Here is a 21,278-nt window from a genome sequence, read left to right on the forward strand (position 1 = left end):
AGGCCTGTCCCTGTGGAGGAAGCAGGATACAGTATGGGCTCTCATGTGAATGGGCTCTCACTGCCTGCAGATTCCCCAATTATTGCATCGCCACATCATGCTGCTGGGCAAACTCACAGAGCATGAAATTGCTGGTGGCTCCTGAGGTTTTAATGCTCGCAGTTGTGCTCTGTGTCCACCTGGGAACTGTAGCGTCACACGCGAACTGAGACCAGGAATAGCCAGTGGTGGAAGAGGCGCAGTGTTGTCCCAGAGGATACCAATGGGAAATGCCAGGGAACCCAGAAGTCTAAACTGACAGATTAGTTCTTTCAGCAGGACTCAGGGGACCACCCTGGATCCTCAGCCTTTCGCTGTTGCCTCCTTGCCTCAGATTAAAGAGTTTAAGGAACCTCTTTTTAAAGGGTCACACGCAGTGATGGTGCAGAGAAATAATACAAAATAAATCTCACTACGTTTCTGCCCCGTGTAAGCTAAAGCCTGCTAGAGACCTTTCCCTTGAAACCATAGGCTGTGTACCCACCACACCTTTGGGGCTCATCCCCACTTCCCCTTGGGTCGTGTGCCCAGCAAGCTCAGGTGTGTTAACAGATTTGCCCTTTGCTAGACGGGCCAGCCTGGTTTGCAAAAGTCAGCCCAGGAATTCCTTGTCTGGCAGAGTTGTGCAGCCTGTACTTTCACTGATATCCCAATTAATCAAAAATCTACCTTTTGTGTATTTCTAGGGTTTGGGAGGGGGGGTTTCCGGCAAATGTATAACACTATTTTGCCTGCACAGTTTTTAATGCCACTATTGATGTGAACCGATGCATGATTATAAAGTAAATAAAGCTTATTTTTAAAGTTCCCATGTTGATGCCTGATTCTTTCTTAAGTGGGGCAAAGGGAGGGAAGGCTGGACTTGCTCAAAAGAAGGTTTTGCAGCCTAAATTCCTATCCTTCTAAGTTTGCTGTCAAGGATGGAACTTTAAAACTCTGTTTTTAAAGAACCAGGAGGCAACCCTTCTTTAGGTATACAGGACCCACACTGTGAATGGTGCTTGCAAATGTACTGGGAGCCACATCTGCTTTTTAGAACAGGGATGAACCTGCAGCTTCCTCACGCCCATTTCCTTGGAACCAGGAACAGGAAGCTGAAGTGCTTTTTCTATCAGGATTTTTGCAGGGAGCAGCAGTGCTTTTCTTCAGCCAGAATTCTCCTCAACTCCATTCAAGCATCTTAAAAAGATTAGTATTTATTTATTTATTTGCCCAACCTCCGCCTGCTTTTACCCTTCTGGCCGGGAAAGGAATCTCACCCCCTGGCAACACAGCTAAGATGGCTCACTGCTTCGTGCCCAGGGAAGGGCCGCCCTTGCCCGCTGCAGCGGACACCTCGTGTGTAAAGAGAGGGATGCTGGTTGGGAAGCAGTGGAAAAGCTCTAAATTGATGCAGGATTGCAGGCGGTATGAACATCATTTTATGGAATTAAATGTGAGATACAATACAATAAAATACAGTATATACGAAGCAAAAGCAATTTGGGCACCATTTGGGGGGAAAGGGTTGTTTTCAGTCCTGATCTGGAGGCTTTCTTCTACTTGGAAATAAATCACAACAGTTCAATGGAGTTTCATCCCAAGTAAAATATGCATGGATTTGGGGCTTCAATGGCTAAAGCCATTTGTGTTTGTGGAAATACTTCTGCCTTGAGACCGTCCAGAGCAATTGCTGGTTAGTGTAGGCTAATAATAATAATAATAATAATAGTTATTTGTACCATGCCCTGGTTGTGCTCTCTGAGCACTCTCCACACCAAACAATCTCTGAGTTTCTTTCAAGTGCCGCCCTACCAGTGATTGTGCAAAAACATTTAACGCCATTTTAAAACTGCCAAGAAAAGATGCTTGGGGATCAAACTGAGCGCATCTGCATAACTCCTTTTGCAGAACGTTCTGATTCTGTTCAGATACATTGTAAGTTTGTTCCGTCTGGGCATTCCAAAGATGTGAAAGCCCCACCCACAACCCCCAAAACTCTTATTCAGTCACCTGTCTGGTGTCTGAGACTTTATCAGGCGTTGTCTACACAATTTCAAGTTTTCAAAGACCACAAGGACTAGAAATCTGCCTTTTATTTATTTATTTATTTATTTAAAAGTAAGATTAGCAGGAAGCTGGATTTTGTACCCTATTATACCTTCTGCTGGGACGCGGGTGGTGCTGTGGGTTAAACCACAGAGCCTAGGACTTGCCGATCAGAAGGTTGGTGGTTCCAATCCCCGCGATGGGGTGAGCTCCCGTTGCTCGGACCCTGCTCCTGCCAACCTAGCAGTTCAACAGCACGTCAAAGTGCAAGAAGTAGATAAATAGGTACCGCTCCGGCGGGAAGGTAAACGGCGTCTTCCTGCGCTGCTCTGGTTCGTCAGAAGCGGCTTAGTCATGCTGGACAAATGACCCGGAAGCTGTACGCCAGCTCCCTCAGCCAATAAAGCGAGATGAGCGTCGCAATCCCAGAGTCGGCCAGGACTGGACCTAATGGTCAGGTGTCCCTTTATACCTTCTGTAGTTTTTGTTGTTTTGTACATCAGTTGCAACATGAACACAATTCTACACAGACACACACAATGGCAAGGCATGTTGTTTTAAAATCCTAATGTGCCTGCCAGATGGTGGTGTTTCAAAAACATCCGAAAGTGCAACATGCTGCATTTACATCAAACCCTTGTCTTTTATTCTGTTCTTCCCTCGTTGAAGAACTCTTCATAGTCTTGGGATTTCACTTTTGGCGGATTTCGAAAACAATGAACTCTCAGCACTGGCAAGTATATGCAGAACTGCTCGCATTATTCAGAATTGGGCATTATCCACAAATGATCCTGTATGATCTAATACCACAGTTGCTGAATAATAATAATAATAATAATAATAATAATAATAATAATAATAATAATTTATACCCTGCCCCTCTGGCTGGGTTTCCCCAACCACTCTGGGCGGCTTCCAACCAAATATTAAAAACAATACAGCAATTGTTTGTATGCAGACATAGAGCCAAAAAACATAGCCACCAAGCAGCGCATTGTGTCAAGTGAGGCTTCACACAACCATGTAGCCACGTAATAGCAATGGGTGCAAATCGGGGACAGGAATTGCAATTTCTCAATTGCATGCTGTAGCTCCAGCAGGTCAGGTGAACCTGTGTTATCCCTGCAATTACCTGTGCTCTCCCTGTGTTAACAGAGCAATTTGAAGGAAAGCTTTCTGGGCTGTGTACAACAGACAGAACATAAAAATGCAGACATACACAGCATCCTTATTTGCAGTGGGTGAGGTGCAGCCATAGCATAAATCTCCACCAGCTGGCCTCCTTTTTAGTTGTTTTCTCGCTGCGTCATCCATCCGTCTTGACATCCAGGTAACATCAACAGCTAGAAGCCAATTCAGGAGAGTAGTCAGGGGAAGAGAGACCAAGGATTTGGAAGGAAGAGGGACCTCAAGCAGTTGTGGAAGTTGTGCTGGGACTCATTGGGTTGCCTCACGAGTCTGGATAATGCATTATTTTTGAAGAGGATACCTGGATAAATCAAATCAAATACCTTTCTTGCCATCACAGTCTAAAACATTGCAAGTCACTGGGATAATTAAAAGGACAAGGGTGAAGCTGTTGAGGGTCATAAGGTCACATTGTGATTGTGTGCACTTAGATATTCTGCTTCTCCCTGTCTGTTCCCTGAAAGGATGGACCTTTTGGGTAAGATTGTGGCTAAAAAGGATGCTACTAAAAAAAAAAGGGAAATTGCAAGAAATACTGACAATAGAAGAATGGCAGTTACAGATAGGTAGCCATGTTGGTCTGCCATAGTCAAAATAAAAAAAAATCCTTCCAGTAGCACCTTAAAGACCAACTAAGTTAGTTCTTGGTATGAGCTTTCGTGTGCATGCACACTTCTTCAGATACACTGAAACAGAAGTTGCCAGATCCTTCTATATAGTGAGAAAGTGGGGAGGGGTATTACTCAGAAGGGTGGTGGGAATGGGAGATTGGCAGATAGCTGAGATGAGCCTGTTGACGACTCTTAACGACTGCAATAGGTCTTACAGGAAAAGGCAAGGGGTGAGAAGGTGAGAAATGGCTTAGTCATGTATAATGAGATAAGAATCCAATGTCTCTGTTCAGACCAGGTCTCTCCATGGTTTTAAGTTTGGTAATGAGTTGCAATTCAGCAGCTTCTCTTTCCAGTCTATTTCTGAAATTCCTTTGCAGTAAAACAGCTATTTTGAGATCTTGTATAGAATGTCCTGGGAGATTGAAGTGTTCTCCTACACTTCAGAATGGCAGATGAAGAAGAATGGCAGATGAAGAGATGATGGACTTTTTGGAGCTGGCTAACCTGACTGGAAGAATCTGCGACCAGAAAGAGGAAGAAACACAAGAAGACTGGAAGAAATTAAAAAAATATTTAGTGAGATACTGTAATATAAGATAATTCGGAAATCCCTAGAAGTAACAGATTAGGCTAAGGGATAGAAAAAGATTAATAATAAAGATTATTATGGGTGACAATTGGAAGTAAGGTTAAGAAGTTTGTAATGAAAGAAGATACTGATGTTATAAATATGAAATTGGGAACTGCTAAATATGTAATTTGATGGAATCCAGATTGGAGGGTGTCGAGGAAGTCTTTTAGCAATGTAAATACACCAGGGAATAAGAAGGGGGGGAAATCTTCTTTTATATTGTGTGTGTTTATTAAGTTTTTATGTTGTGTCAAATGTAATGCTTTTCTTTTGTGTTTTTGTCTATGTGTTATAAGAGAAAACTAATGATTTATTATTATTATTATTATTATTATTATTTAAAAAGGAGGCTACTAAAGCAGTGATATCGTTGTCCCGATCTGCCAGGAGAAACCTCATTTGACTTCTTCTCAGAGTTCTAGGCTGGAAGTCCAACATTTTGCTCAGCATCAGTTGGTGAGGTCTGCTGTGTCAAGAGCAATCTAAGAAAATGTGGTCCATTGAATCAATACCTGGATTATAAGTACGCCAATTGAACACTCATGACCTGATGCGTTATTATCAAGCCGCGTCAGAAGCTGGACACGGAGCTGCTTTCAGAATATCACCAAGGTGAGTAGCATAGCATTTTGGATCAGGGTGTCACAATCTCAGAAGCGTCAATTCGGAAAGCTGAATTCAAGTGACGCGATAACTGAAACCAGCTCTGGCCACGTGGTGGCAGCAAAATACACTTTTTGAAAGAATTGTTCCACTATTTCTTTTAATTCTTTCTCCTTATTTTGATTTAATTTGGGAAGTTTTCTCGCTCTGGTGAGAGTCTTAGAGGCTGTGTGCTGATGCGCTGATCTCTGCCTCTAGTGCCAGGGCTCATTTCCCAAATTGCAAGAGCTCGAACTCTTCAGACCTTGCCTTGCCCTGGCGGGGAGCTTGGTTTTTTGTTGTGTGTGTGTGTGTGTGTGTGTGTGTGTGTGTTTGCATTTATAGAAAATTTTATTCAGTGTTTTTAAAAGATGGCATGTCAAGTCATCAAGCACAAGGAAAGAAAGATTAAACAGCAAATACCTGGGTTATATATGGCAAAGAACAAGAACATTCAATCTAAAATGTCCCCTTTCTATAGACTTTTTAATGTCTACAGTTCCACAGCTGCAGACATGAAACAGTAATTGCCTTGAATAGATATATTTCCTGATTTTTTAAAAAATTACCCAGTTACAATACATTACTGACAGTAAACACAGAACAAAAGTAATATATTTAAGTATTTAATAGAACAAAAGTAATATATTTAAGTATTTAATAGAACAAACGTAATATATTTAAGTATTTAATGTGCTTGTTTTCATCAAGGTAGGTGATAATATGGTTTAATATGGTTTACTTGTACCTACAGGGACACAGGTAAGAAGCATTTCCATGAACAGAAGGATGGAGTACGTGCGCATTATAAGAAACCAAGTTTGTGTTCAACCAAAAGATGAGGATCCCCCATTCCTTCACTCTGTGCCGGGTCGTTCAGAATATCCTCAAAACCAATTCAGTCACAGTTGCCTTTCCAGATATCCAGGGACAAGTTAGAACTAGGAAGGAAGACGCTGGAGCAGCTTCACTGCTTGGAATTCCATCTGCAGCTTCAGCGGTGCATGCAGCCCCGGAATATTTCTCAGAGTAGACAAATTCATCTTATCCTGATTTAGCAACAACAAAATTATCCAGTGTGTCCAAAGGATGAACAGGGAAAAGTTCGCTCTTCACATTTGTAAAGCCTCTATTTATCACATCACAGCTTTCAAATGCTCCAGCAGCTGAAAAATCAGAAAGTGGAATACAGTCCTTCAGTTGACATCCAAATGCTCTGGAATTCATCTTTCCACCGTCACCCAATGCCTCTTCCTTCTGCCAGCCGGCGGGGAGCTCGTTGACGGCATCGCCGGGGAATCCTCAAGCTGTTCCTTTTTATTAAAAAAGCAGGGGGGAAAGGATAGTGGTCAAGGACAATGGGAACTGTAGTCAAGCAACCCCTGTAGGAAGGCCCCCAGTTCCCAAACTCATCTTATTAGTGTAAGCCTTTTTTCAGAACTGCCTCCACAGCATGAACACTTACGCTCAACTTGTAGAGGGTTCTCCACACCCTCTGCAAATCTTTCCTTCGTCTTATGTGTTCTGTTTATAAGGGTGGCTTCAGCAGCAGCCACAACAGTGACGACAGGAGATCCTGGAAGAAAGAAGCAGGGGAGAACTCGACACTAAGAACTGCTTTGAGGGGAGAATCCCTGAACATGTGAATGGGCTGTCACAGACCAAACGCCAGGGAGAGAACGTCCCCTCATCCGCCCATCCAGCTGTCACACCCACCCCAGGGAATTTAAGCCCATCCCACTGCGGAGCTCAAAAGAGCCGTTCTTTGGCAGGAACAATCAGATGACTATGAGATGCAGCAGAAGAGAATGTCTGACTGCATGGCTTTAAAAGAGGACTTCCTGTTTGTCTGCCATGGCGATCGCCTGTGCCAATTACACTGGAGCCCTTCTGTGCTGGTAATAGAAGATAATATGGGAGTAATTATCCTCCCAACCCCCCTGGGGTTGGGGGGGGGCTCTCCACCTGCAGATCGTCCGATACCTGCTGCCTGTCCAGAAGGAAGAGGGGGCAAGGGGAGCTGGGTGTATACTGCACGGCTGTGGCAACTCTCCCAAGCCGGCGCCACAAACAGAGAACACCTGCTTTTTAAGATAAAAATTTGGACTTAATTAACAGGCATGCCCTGAACCAGCAGAGACAAAATAACTTGCTAATTTAATCAGCCACTGAGAAGGAACTGATCTGGGGAAAGAGTTTAATCATGACCAAAATACAATGGCTTGAAAATGTAAGTGGATGCTATCTTAATTATGAAACGGACTGGTGAAATTTTGACTATGAGTCTGGCAGTGATCACTAAGGGAAAGATGAAAGGAATTCCTAATGGAGCTATCATTTTAGCGTAGAGGTATCATCTCAATAGCGTCTGGAAGAAGGCCAAGAGGAGAGTTCTGGATATCTGCCTGGGATTAATGGCAGACAATGATGCAGTTAAAATATCTCCGAGAGCAGAAAACGAAACTAAAGATCGCTGAGGAGCAGAAACAACTGTACAAAGGACTGGCCCACTCACTGAAATAATTGATGGATTACTTGTATAGCCCCAGGGGGAGGCGAGCCTTTTTTAATTCTCTTTTGATATATATGCATTTGCAGTTTTACCTGGTTAACCTCTCCCAAAAGTCAATGACTTGAAATACACAAGTGGGTTTGAAAGAACTGCTGCTGTCCCCTCAGTGGAAGGAAGTAAAAAAATCCTGGATTAGAGCTACTTTGTTTTTGCAGAGGTACCAGGATGTTGGGAGATGATACGAGACTATGGAGGGGGATTCTGGAGAGCTGCCCTGAGCTAATGGTGTCTTTCTGTCTGGGATGTGGCGTATAATGGCTCCTGATGGCAGAAACCGAAAATGGAATTGCAGGAAGCGGATAATACCAGGGGAAAATATTTCACCAGAACTATGAAGACGAAGGTAAAAAGAAATTTAGAAATATGGAGCAGAATGAATCTTTCAATGTTAGGAAAAATATCAGCGATTAAAATGAATGTGTTGCCAAAAATGCTATTTCTTTTTCAATCAATACCAGTCATCCTGAAAGATGAATGCTTTAAAAAATGGCAGAATGAGATTTTAAGATTTATCTGGGGGGGGGGGAGGCCAAGGATAAAACATAAAATACTTACAGATGTAAAAGATAGAGGCGGGTTTGCCCTCCCAGACCGTATTACGAATCTGCTTGTTTGGTATGGATCAGGGACTGGATAAGATTGGACAAGCAAGAGGCATTAGAACTAGAAGGACATGACAACAGATTTGGTTGGCATACATACTTATGGTACGGGAAAGGGAAGATACATAGAAGCTTTTACAACCATATAATCAGGAAATCATTAATGAGAGTATGGGAGAGATATAAAGACTTATTGGAACAAAAGACTCCGTAGTGGCTTTCACCACATGAAGCATTACTGCTCAAACCACTTGGAAAGAAAGGAAAATGGCTCACATATGCTGATTTATTAAAGGAACATGATGGAAAATGGAAATTCAGAGATTATGATGAGATCAAAGACCACTTTCAGAGTTGATTGCATTATCGACAACTACATGAAAAATATAAAGAAGACAGTAAGAAAGGATTTAGTTATACTAGAGCTAGGTTTCAAACGGAAGTGATTGAAGGGAAAGTGAAACTACTGAAGGCCGCATACAGCATACTATTAGAATGGGAGATGAAAGATGAAGAGGTAAAATCAGTTATGATTAAATGGGCACAAGATGTAGGTCACAACATTATGATGAAAGATTGGGTTAAATTATGGAAAACTGACTTAAAATTTACAGATTGTTCCCTATTGAAGGAGAATTACATGAAGATGATGTACAGCTGGTACACAACACCAGTGCAGCTAGGGAAAATGTACAAAACTAGTTCAAATATATGTTGGAAGTGTAAGGAAAAGGAGGGAACATTTTATCATATGTGGTGGGATTGTAATTAAAAAATTTTGGGAAATGATATACAATGAATTGAAGAAAATGTTCCATTTAACATTTGTTTAAAACCCCGAGGCATTTTTGTTGGGGATTGTAGGGAAAGACCTGCCAAAAACGTTGAAAAACATCTTCATGTATGCAACAACAGCCACAAGAGTTCTGGTAGCACAAGGATGGAAGACTGGAGAAACCCCAACTAAAGAATCATGTCCCCCAAAATGATCCTGGGCATTGCAGCTTTCCTCTCACAGAACTACAATTCCCAGAACCCCTGACGAACTACAATTCCCAGGCTCATTTAGGGGAGGACACCTGCTTTTTAGAACAGGAAGAACCTACAGCTCACACCCCCCCCCAAATTCCTAGGAACCAGGAATGGGAAGCTCAAGTGCTTCTAACAGGATGACTTGTCAGAGCAGGCTTATAAAATTTTGCTCCAAAAGGTGCCTCCCCTCTCTCTACTGAGCGATGGCAAGAATCCATGGCTCTCACCTTTGGAGAACTGAGACATGGCCGAGACTGTCTTACCTTTAAGAAATACAGTATATTCACCTGTTTACACCTTTGCATGGAGGCAGTGGCGTAGCGTGGGTTGTCAGCACCCGGGGCAAGGCAAGTAATTTGCGCCCCCTAACCCGTGGATTTGTGCCCCCTAACCCTAACCCCCAGATGTTGCACCCAGTGTGACCGGGCCCCCCTGCACCCCCACGCTACGCCACTGCATAGAGGGAGTCCAGATCTTACAGCAAAGTCCTTTCAAGAGGGACTTGTCCACCACAACAGGGCAGCCAGTCTTCCCAAGTTGGATTCCAGACTCTCTGCTCCTCCTCCTCCCCCCCTTGCTCAAAGCCTCAGTTTTCCTCACCACACACCATTATCCTGGATCTCTTTCAAATCCCCCCCCCCCCCGGTCTCTGTTCACACAGCAGGGCAAGGGAAAAGGACTTCTTTTGCATTTCCAGTTAGGCTCTCCTTCTCCTTGAATTGTTTCTTAAAGGCCCTCGCTTGGCCAGGTACTTTTGCATAGGTTAGCCCAGGAAGTCCTCTGCAGCTTGTATTTCTCCCTTCACATCCCAAATAATCCCCAATTCGTACCATTTATTAATCTCTAGGGTTTAGTGGGATTCCCCCCTCAATCAATAACAATATGATAACTAAGGTCATTCTATTTGGATTCCCAAGGGAATGTCAAGCAGGGAGGGAGGGGGGAAGAGAGAGAGAGGAATTCTGGGAGAGAGAGACGATTGGAGGAGAGTTTGAAAGGGAGTTTGAATGTTGGGGGGGGAGGCAGTTGAGAGTCAGTTGAGAGCGGTGGGTTCTGGAGGGAGGAGGTCAGCTGGGGTGGGCAGCTCTTCAGCTTAGGATCAGTATGAGAGTCGTTTGATGGTGGCCAAAAAGGAACAGAGACTCAGAGAGGGACTGTGAGTCTCCTGTGGAGGCCGGGGAATGTGGCAGTCCCATGCCCAGCGAAGAGGGGCTCTGCCAGCTGCCCAGGAACAGAATAACCTCAATTTAGGAGTGCCACAGAGCCAGGCTTGGCTTGTATTCCTAATGCCCAGGTGCCTCACACCACCCTCTGAAAACACCTGGGAAGCAGCTTAACAGACCTGGGCTATGCCTGATTATCATCTTCCCAAGCAAGTTAGAAATGTAATGCTGGTGGTCAACGAAAGAAGTTTAAAGACTCTCTCAAGGCAGATCTAAAAGAAATGTTGTGTAAACAATGGGGAAATGCTGGCCTGCCAATGCTCCAATTGGAGAACAGCCTTTACCAACGGTGTCATGGACTCTGAAGACACACAAACTCAGGGCAAAAGGGAGAAACGAGCTAAGAGGAAGGCACGCTTGGCAAACCCTCACCATGATCAACTCCCACCAGAAACCTATGTCCCCACTGTGGAAGGACGTGTGAATCCAGAATTGGCCTCCACAGTCCATTATGGACTCACTCTTAAGACCATGTTCATGGAAGACAATCTTACTTGGCTACGAGTGATCGCCAAAGAAGAAGATGATAGATTTGGGGTCTACAGCCAATTTCATGGCCTTCATGGAAAATCCTTCTGGGAAGATGCTCCCCCTCCCCCCCGTTGGTCCATCACTTCCACCATTGTGCTCCCCCAAAGCCGGCAGCCACCCAGCAGGTGGAGGCGCACCTTGGGGAGGGGGATAGTGTCATGGGGCAGGAATCTGCTTCACCTGCTGAGCAGCAGCCTGAAGGGGTAAAAGGGGGAGTGACTTCACCTGCGGCTTCAAGGACTCCAAGAAGAAAGCGCTGATGAAAACCAGCTGGCTCCAGCCTTCTTAAGCAGAGCTCCCAGTAGCAGCCAGAGAAGGAAAGAAAACAGCTTGTTTTTTTTCCTTTTTAACACTATTTATTGTGAAATATTATTTTATCAATGGCATATCGAAAGCCACCAGCTGCTCTAATTTCTTTGTTTAGTTTTAACATGTGCCAGTCATGCCGCTCTCCGCTTTCAGGGAAGGACACATTCAGACAGCAACCAGGACATCTGAGAAAACATGCAAGGCACTGAGTAGCATAGATTCCTCCAGCGACATGAAAGGACTTTACAATCCAGAAAAGCCAGACCGAAATGTCACGGAATACAGAGTTTAGCTCTTGTCTATCAGCGTGGGAAGTGGCGACGAAGACCATTCTCTGGAAGCGTGGCCCTATGAAAATATTAATCTGAATTTTCAGCATTAAGCCTTAGTCCAGAAGTCACCTTGAGACCTGCTTACTCACATCAAAGTTCAAATGTTGAGAGAAGTGCTTAATCAAGGAGCTGGTGCATGTGATCGCTCTTTCCTGTTCATATATTTTGGGAGTCAATCCAGAAATGCAAGACTGGAATGCCACAGATGACGGAGTTTGGCTCTTGTCCACCAGCTTGGGAAGTGGCGATGGAGACCATTCTCTGGAAGCATGGCCCTGTGGAGGAATCCACTTCCGGAAGAGACCATCTCTTTTCTCCTCTCATGCAGGAAGGTTCTTCCATTCTCTGTTGACACTCAACTTGTAGGGTGTTCTCCCAGCCCCATGCAAATCTTTCCTTCCTCTTACCTGTTCTTTTTATAAGGGCGGCTTGGGCAACAGCCACACGTCTCTCCGGGGATTTGGCCAGAACAAAGTATACCCACTGGCGAGGGTGTCTGGCCAGCTGACCCAGGGAGGGAGGGGGACAGAACAAGCACCCCTGCCAGGCTGCCCATGCCCACGTCCCCACTGGCTGCCAAAAATCACTGCTCCTGCCTGGGCACATAATGACCAGACCCCTGGCTTGGAAGGAGGGGGGCGAGGGGCTGGGGAGAGACAGGCCTGCTCCCCCCCCCACTCCAGCACTCAATTGGCATTTCCCCCTACCTGAACTCTGAGCCTTTCCACACTTTGCCTCCGTATTGGGGTCTTTGTCCTTCCCCCTGTCCCAGTACCTCTGGGGTGAGAGGCCTTTGTCTGGGCTCCAGTCCGTCCCATGATGCAGCGGCTCCCAGGCTGAACCTTCTCCTCGCTGCAAAACAAACGGAGACATCAGCAGGCGCCTGGCTCCCAGTTACGATAGCCCGGTCTGGGGCAGGGGGGGGGACCTGGGAAGGGGGCATTTCCTCCTACCTGATCTTATCAGCTGCCCCAACCTGTACTCCTCCATACGGGCGTCTGGGCTCCGTCCCGGCTGGCTTGGCACAGAGGAAGCAGCCGAAGTCTCCCCCGGCTCCAGAATAACTCTTGAGTTGTTCTTGATGGGGGGAAACCTTGGCTCCTCTTTCTGCGCCAAGTAGGGCCAGGAAGGAGCCATGCCCGCACGGGGAACAGATGGAGGGGGAGGCAGGCGAGGATCAGGGGCCGGGAACCACTGCGATGGTCTGTTATTCTTCGTCCCAGGAGCAGGCGGTGGAGCCTCTTCCCTTGAGGCATGGTCCTGTGGAGAAAGCAGGAAGCATTTGTTGAAGATTAGCTGGGGCATTCCTCAATATTGCCCCCCCCCGGTCTGCCTTCCCAGCTCCCTCCCTTGTTTGGCACAGAGCAGCCCGGCAGCAGCCCATGGGCAGGCAAGCCAGGGGAGACAGGGCCTTCCTGCGGTGGAGACATAGGACCCCAGGGGGGAGCAGCCCCCCAACTTCTGTAGGGACAGCCTGAGTGCTGGCAAGGGTGTCTGGCCAGCTGACCCAGGGAGGGAGGGGGACAGAACAAGCACCCCTGCCAGGCTGCCCATGCCCACGTCACCAATGGCTGCAACGATTGCTGCTCCTGCCTGGGCACATAATGACCAGACCCCTGGCTGGGGCTGGGGAGAGACAGGCCTGCTCCTCCCCCCAACCTGTACTCAATTGGCATTTCCCCCTACCTGAACTCTGAGCCTTTCCACACTTTGCGTCCGTACGGGGGTCTTTGTCCTTCCCCCTGTCCCAGTACTTCTGGGGTGAGAGGCCTTTGTCTGGGCTCCAGTCCGTCCCATGATGCAGCGGCTCCCAGGCTGAACCTTCTCCTCGCTGCAAAGGAAACAGAGACATCAGCAGGCGACTGGCTCCCAGGCACGATAGCCCAGTCTGGGGCAGGAGGGGGGACCTGGGAAAGGGGGCATTTCCTCCTACCTGATCTTATAAGGTGCCCCAACCTGACCTCCTCCGTACGGGTGTCTGGGCTCCGTCCCGGCTGGCTTGGTACAGAGGCAGCAGCCCAAGTCTCCCCCGGCTCCGGAATAACTCTTGAGTTGTTCTTGATGGGGGGAAACCTTGGCTCCTCTTTCTGCGCCAAGTAGGACCGGGAAGGAGCCATGCCCACATGGAGAAGGGGCAGTGGGGAAGAGGTTTCCTGCTTGGCAGGGGGTTGGACTCGATGGCCCTTGTGGTCTCTTCCAGCTCTATGATTCTATGATTCTAGGTGCGAGGGTTTTTCTGCGATGGTCTGTTATTCTTCGTCCCGGGAGCAGGCGGTGGAGCCTCTTCCCTTGAGGCATGGTCCTGTGGAGAAAGCAGGAAGCATCTAATGAAGATGGGCTGGGGCATTCCTCAATATTGCCCCCCCCCCGGTCTGCCTTCCCAGCTCCCTCCCTTGTTTGGCACAGAGCAGCCCGGCAGCAGCCCATGGGCAGGCAAGCCAGGGGAGACAGGGCCTTCCTGCGGTGGAGACATAGGGCCCCCGGGTGGAGCAGCAGCCCCAAACTTCTGTAGGGACAGCCTGAGTGCTGGCGAGGGTGTCTGGCCAGCTGACCCAGGGAGGGAGGGGGACAGAACAAGCACCCCTGCCAGGCTGCCCATGCCCACGTCACCACTGGCTGCCAACAATCACTGCTCCTGCCTGGGCACATAATGACCAGACCCCTGGCTTGGAAGGAGGGGGCGAGGGGCTGGGGAGAGACAGGCCTGCTCCCCCCCCCACTCCAGCACTCAATTGGCATTTCCCCCTACCCGAACTCTGAGCCTTTCCACACTTTGCGTCCGTATGGGGGTCTTTGTCCTTCCCCCTGTCCCAGTACCTCTGGGGTGAGAGGCCTTTGTCTGGGCTCCAGTCCGTCCCATGATGCAGCGGCTCCCAGGCTGAACCTTCTCCTCGCTGCAAAACAAACGGAGACATCAGCAGGCGCCTGGCTCCCAGGCACGATAGCCCCAGTCTGGGGCGGGGGGGGGGACCTGGGAAAGGGGGCATTTCCTCCTACCTGATCTTATCAGCTGCCCCAACCTGTACTCCTCCGTACGGGCGTCTGGGATCCGTCCCGGCCGGCTTGGCACAGAGGCAGCAGCCCAAGTCTCCCCCGGCTCCGGAATAACTCTTGAGTTGTTCTTGATGGGAGGAAACCTTGGCTCCTCTTTCTGCGCCAAGTAGGACCGGGAAGGAGCCGTGCCCACACGGGGAACGGACGGAGGGGGAGGCAGGCGAGGGTCAGGGGCCGGGAACCGCCATGATGGTCTGTTGATAATAATCCTGGCTCTGGAGCCTCATCCCTGGAGGTGTGGCCCTGTGGAGGAAGCAGGACATCATATGAGAATGGGCCTCTGATGGGCCAAAACTATGGCAGGACCCCTTTGTTCCCTCTCCCCCAGTTCCTGAGGGTCGTCACGTCTCTCCAGGGATTTGACCAGAACAAAGTATATGTTGGGGAAAGGCTCCCTCCCTGCAAAGAAAACAGAGACATCAGCAGGCTCCTAGCTCCCAGCCACGCTAGCACAGTTTGGACAGTGGGGGGCCTGGGAAGGGGGCATTTCCTCCTACCTGATCTTATAAGCTGCCCCACCCTGACCTCCTCCGTTCGGGTGTCTGGGCTCCGTCCCGACCAGCCTAGAACAGAAGCAGCAGCCAAATTCTCCTCCCTCTCAGAAATAACCCGAGAAGCTGTTTTAATGGGAGGAAACTTTGGCTGCTGCTTCTGCGCCAAACAGGGCCGGGAAGGAGCCATGCCCACATGGAGAAGGGGCAGTGGGGAAGAGGTGCGAGGGACGTCAGCCGGGAACTGCCAGGATATTGTTCGGTTCTTCATCCCGGGTGCCGGATCTGGAGCCTCATCCCTGGAGGCCTGGCCCTGTGGAGGAAGCAGGATACAGTATGGGCTCTCATGTGAATGGGCTCTCACTGTCTGCAGATTCCCCAATTATTGCATCGCCACACCATGCTGCTGGGCAAACTCGCAGAGCATGAAATTGCTGGTGGCTCCTGAGGTTTTAATGCTCGCAGTTGTGCTCTGCGTCCATCTGGGAACTGTAGCGTCACACGCGAACTGAGACCAGGAATAGCCAGTGGGAGTGAAGGCGCAGTGTTGTCCCAGAGGATACATATGGGAAATGCCAGGGAACCCAGAAGTCTAAATTGACAGATCCTGACTTCTGTCTTTCAGCAGGACTCAGGGGACCACCCTGGACCCTCAGCCTTTCGCTGTTGCCTCCTTGCCTCAAATTAAAGAGTTTAAGGAACCTCTTTTTAAAGGGTCACACGCAGTGATGGTGCAGAGAAATAATACAAAATAAATCTCACTACGTTTCTGCCCCGTGTAAGCTAAAGCCTGCTAGAGACCTTTCCCTTGAAACGATAGGCTGTGTACCCACCACACCTTTGGGGCTCATCCCCACTTCCCCTTGGGTCGTGTGCCCAGCAATCTCAGGTGTGTTAACAGATTTGCTCTTTGCTAGACGGGCCAGCCTGGTTTGCAAAAGTCAGCCCAGGAATTTCTTGCCTGGCATAGTTGTGCAGCCTGTACTTTCATAGATATCCCAATTAATCAAAAATCTACCTTTTGTGTATTTCTAGGGTTTGGGAGGGGGGGTTTCCGGCAAATGTATAACACTATTTTGCCTGCACAGTTTTTAATGCCACTATTGATGTGAACCGATGCATGATTATAAAGTAAATAAAGCTTATTTTTAAAGTTCCCATGTTGATTCCTGATTCTTTCTTAAGTGGGGCAAAGGGAGGGAAGGCTGGACTTGCTCAAAAGAAGGTTTTGCAGCCTGATCCCTGTCTTTCTAAGTTTGCTGTCAAGGATGGAACTTTAAAACTCTGTTTTTAAAGAACCAGGAGGCAACCCTTCTTTAGGTATACAGGACCCACACTGTGAATGGTGCTTGCAAATGTACTGGGAGCCACATCTGCTTTTAGAACAGGGATGAACCTGCAGCTTCCTCACGCCCATTTCCTTGGAACCAGGAACAGGAAGCTGAAGTGCTTTTTCTATCAGGATGATTGCAGGGAGCAGCAGTGCTTTTCTTCAGCCAGAATTCTCCTCAACTCCATTCAAGCATCTTAAAAAGATTAGTATTTATTTATTTATTTGCCCAACCTCCGCCTGCTTTTACCCTTCTGGCCGGGAAAGGAATCTCACCCCCTGGCAACACAGCTAAGATGGCTCACTGCTTCGTGCCCAGGGAAGGGCCGCCCTTGCCCGCTGCAGCGGACACCTCGTGTGTAAAGAGAGGGATGCTGGTTGGGAAGCAGTGGAAAAGCTCTAAATTGATGCAGGATTGCAGGCGGTATGAACATCATTTTATGGAATTAAATGTGAGATACAATACAATAAAATACAGTATATACGAAGCAAAAGCAATTTGGGCACCATTTGGGGGGAAAGGGTTGTTTTCAGTCCTGATCTGGAGGCTTTCTTCTACTTGGAAATAAATCACAACAGTTCAATGGAGTTTCATCCCAAGTAAAATATGCATGGATTTGGGGCTTCAATGGCTAAAGCCATTTGTGTTTGTGGAAATACTTCTGCCTTGAGACCGTCCAGAGCAATTGCTGGTTAGTGTAGGCTAATAATAATAATAATAATAATAATAATAGTTATTTGTACCATGCCCTGGTTGTGCTCTCTGAGCACTCTCCACACCAAACAATCTCTGAGTTTCTTTCAAGTGCCGCCCTACCAGTGATTGTGCAAAAACATTTAACGCCATTTTAAAACTGCCAAGAAAAGATGCTTGGGGATCAAACTGAGCGCATCTGCATAACTCCTTTTGCAGAACGTTCTGATTCTGTTCAGATGCATTGTAAGTTTGTTCCGTCTGGGCATTCCAAAGATGTGAAAGCCCCACCCACAACCCCCAAAACTCTTATTCAGTCACCTGTCTGGTGTCTGAGACTTTATCAGGCGTTGTCTACACAATTTCAAGTTTTCAAAGACCACAAGGACTAGAAATCTGCCTTTTATTTATTTATTTATTTATTTAAAAGTAAGATTAGCAGGAAGCTGGATTTTGTACCCTATTATACCTTCTGCTGGGACGCGGGTGGTGCTGTGGGTTAAACCACAGAGCCTAGGACTTGCCGATAGAAGGTTGGTGGTTCCAATCCCCGCGATGGGGTGAGCTCCCGTTGCTCAGACCCTGCTCCTGCCAACCTAGCAGTTCAACAGCACGTCAAAGTGCAAGAAGTAGATAAATAGGTACCGCTCCGGCGGGAAGGTAAACGGCGTCTTCCTGCGCTGCTCTGGTTCGTCAGAAGCGGCTTAGTCATGCTGGACAAATGACCCGGAAGCTGTACGCCAGCTCCCTCAGCCAATAAAGCGAGATGAGCGTCGCAACCCCAGAGTCGGCCAGGACTGGACCTAATGGTCAGGTGTCCCTTTATACCTTCTGTAGTTTTTGTTGTTTTGTACATCAGTTGCAACATGAACACAATTCTACACAGACACACACAATGGCAAGGCATGTTGTTTTAAAATCCTAATGTGCCTGCCAGATGGTGGTGTTTCAAAAACATCCGAAAGTGCAACATGCTGCATTTACATCAAACCCTTGTCTTTTATTCTGTTCTTCCCCAACCACTCTGGGCGGCTTCCAACCAAATATTAAAAACAATACAGCAATTGTTTGTATGCAGACATAGAGCCAAAAAACATAGCCACCAAGCAGCGCATTGTGTCAAGTGAGGCTTCACACAACCATGTAGCCACGTAATAGCAATGGGTGCAAATCGGGGACAGGAATTGCAATTTCTCAATTGCATGCTGTAGCTCCAGCAGGTCAGGTGAACCTGTGTTATCCCTGCAATTACCTGTGTTCTCCCTGTGTTAACAGAGCAATTTGAAGGAAAGCTTTCTGGGCTGTGTACAACAGACAGAACATAAAAATGCAGAAATACACAGCATCCTTATTTGCAGTGGGTGAGATGCAGCCATAGCATAAATCTCCACCAGCTGGCCTCCTTTTTAGTTGTTTTCTCGCTGCGTCATCCATCCGTCTTGACATCCAGGTAACATCAACAGCTAGAAGCCAAGTCAGGAGAGTAGTCAGGGGAAGAGAGACCAAGGATTTGGAAGGAAGAGGGACCTCAAGCAGTTGTGGAAGTTGTGCTGGGACTCATTGGGTTGCCTCACGAGTCTGGATAATGCATTATTTTTGAAGAGGATACCTGGATAAATCAAATCAAATACCTTTCTTGCCATCACAGTCTAAAACATTGCAAGTCACTGGGATAATTAAAAGGACAGGGGTGAAGCTGTTGAGGGTCATAAGGTCACATTGTGATTGTGTGCACTTAGATATTCTGCTTCTCCCTGTCTGTTCCCCGAAAGGATGGACCTTTTGGGTAAGATTGTGGCTAAAAAGGATGCTACTAAAAAAAAAAGGGAAATTGCAAGAAATACTGACAATAGAAGAATGGCAGTTACAGATAGGTAGCCATGTTGGTCTGCCATAGTCAAAATAAAAAAAAATCCTTCCAGTAGCACCTTAAAGACCAACTAAGTTAGTTCTTGGTATGAGCTTTCGTGTGCATGCACACTTCTTCAGATACACTGAAACAGAAGTTGCCAGATCCTTCTATATAGTGAGAAGGTGGGGAGGGGTATTACTCAGAAGGGTGGTGGGAATGGGAGATTGGCAGATAGCTGAGATGAGCCTGTTGACGACTCTTAACGACTGTAATAGGTCTTACAGGAAAAGGCAAGGGGTGAAGAGGTGAAAAATGGCTTAGTCACGTATAATGAGATAAGAATCCAATGTCTCTGTTCAGACCAGGTCTCTCCATGGTTTTAAGTTTGGTAATGAGTTGCAATTCAGCAGCTTCTCTTTCCAGTCTATTTCTGAAATTCCTTTGCAGTAAAACAGCTATTTTGAGATCTTGTACAGAATGTCCTGGGAGATTGAAGTGTTCTCCTACACTTCAGAATGGCAGATGAAGAAGAATGGCAGATGAACATGATGGACTTTTTGGAGCTGGCTAACCTGACTGGAAGAATCTGCGACCAGAAAGAGGAAGAAACACAAGAAGACTGGAAGAAATTAAAAAAATATTTAGTGAGATACTGTAATATAAGATAATTCGGAAATCCCTAGAAGTAACAGATTAGGCTAAGGGATAGAAAAAGATTAATAATAAAGATTATTATGGATGACAATTGGAAGTAAGGTTAAGAAGTTTGTAATGAAAGAAGATACTGATGTTATAAATATGAAATTGGGAACTGCTAAATATGTAATTTGATGGAATCCAGATTGGAGGGTGTCGAGGAAGTCTTTTAGCAATGTAAATACACCAGGGAATAAGAAGGGGGGGAAATCTTCTTTTATATTGTGTGTGTTTATTAAGTTTTTATGTTGTGTCAAATGTAATGCTTTTCTTTTGTGTTTTTGTCTATGTGTTATAAGAGAAAACTAATGATTTATTATTATTATTATTATTATTATTATTATTTAAAAAGGAGGCTACTAAAGCAGTGATATCGTTGTCCCGATCTGCCAGGAGAAACCTCATTTGACTTCTTCTCAGAGTTCTAGGCTGGAAGTCCAACATTTTGCTCAGCATCAGTTGGTGAGGTCTGCTGTGTCAAGAGCAATCTAAGAAAATGTGGTCCATTGAATCAATACCTGGATTATAAGTACGCCAATTGAACACTCATGACCTGATGCGTTATTATCAAACCGCGTCAGAAGCTGGACACGGAGCTGCTTTCAGAATATCACCAAGGTGAGTAGCATAGCATTTTGGATCAGGGTGTCACAATCTCAGAAGCGTCAATTCGGAAAGCTGAATTCAAGTGACGCGATAACTGAAACCAGCTCTGGCCACGTGGTGGCAGCAAAATACACTTTTTGAAAGAATTGTTCCACTATTTCTTTTAATTCTTTCTCCTTATTTTGATTTAATTTGGGAAGTTTTCTCGCTCTGGTGAGAGTCTTAGAGGCTGTGTGCTGATGCGCTGATCTCTGCCTCTAGTGCCAGGGCTCATTTCCCAAATTGCAAGAGCTCGAACTCTTCAGACCTTGCCTTGCCCTGGCGGGGAGCTTGGTTTTTTGTTGTGTGTGTGTGTGTGTGTTTGCATTTATAGAAAATTTTATTCAGTGTTTTTAAAAGATGGCATGTCAAGTCATCAAGCACAAGGAAAGAAAGATTAAACAGCAAATACCTGGGTTATATATGGCAAAGAACAAGAACATTCAATCTAAAATGTCCCCTTTCTATAGACTTTTTAATGTCTACAGTTCCACAGCTGCAGACATGAAACAGTAATTGCCTTGAATAGATATATTTCCTGATTTTTTAAAAAATTACCCAGTTACAATACATTACTGACAGTAAACACAGAACAAAAGTAATATATTTAAGTATTTAATAGAACAAAAGTAATATATTTAAGTATTTAATAGAACAAACGTAATATATTTAAGTATTTAATAGAACAAACGTAATATATTTAAGTATTTAATAGAACAAACGTAATATATTTAAGTATTTAATGTGCCTTGTTTTCATCAAGGTAGGTAATA

The 21,278-nt window shown here is 46.3% G+C and overlaps 2 long non-coding RNA genes across 2 annotated transcripts; both read left to right on the plus strand.

Annotated features, from left to right (window-relative positions):
- The first annotated feature begins 2,021 nt into the window (after window positions 1-2,021).
- On the plus strand, window positions 2,022-8,053 carry LOC309516406. Its single transcript, XR_014212886.1, has 4 exons — window positions 2,022-2,139; window positions 4,888-5,112; window positions 7,261-7,372; window positions 7,741-8,053. It is a non-coding gene; the product is annotated as an uncharacterized lncRNA (long non-coding RNA).
- A 4,454-nt stretch (window positions 8,054-12,507) lies between these two features.
- LOC309516413 lies at window positions 12,508-16,444 on the plus strand. The gene is made up of 2 exons (XR_014212893.1): window positions 12,508-13,000; window positions 15,126-16,444. It is a non-coding gene; the product is annotated as an uncharacterized lncRNA (long non-coding RNA).
- The last annotated feature ends 4,834 nt before the right edge of the window (window positions 16,445-21,278 follow it).

This window comes from Podarcis vaucheri (assembly GCF_965113315.1).
Source record: "Podarcis vaucheri genome assembly, chromosome: 13".
In the NCBI taxonomy this organism is placed as follows: Eukaryota; Metazoa; Chordata; class Lepidosauria; order Squamata; family Lacertidae; genus Podarcis; species Podarcis vaucheri.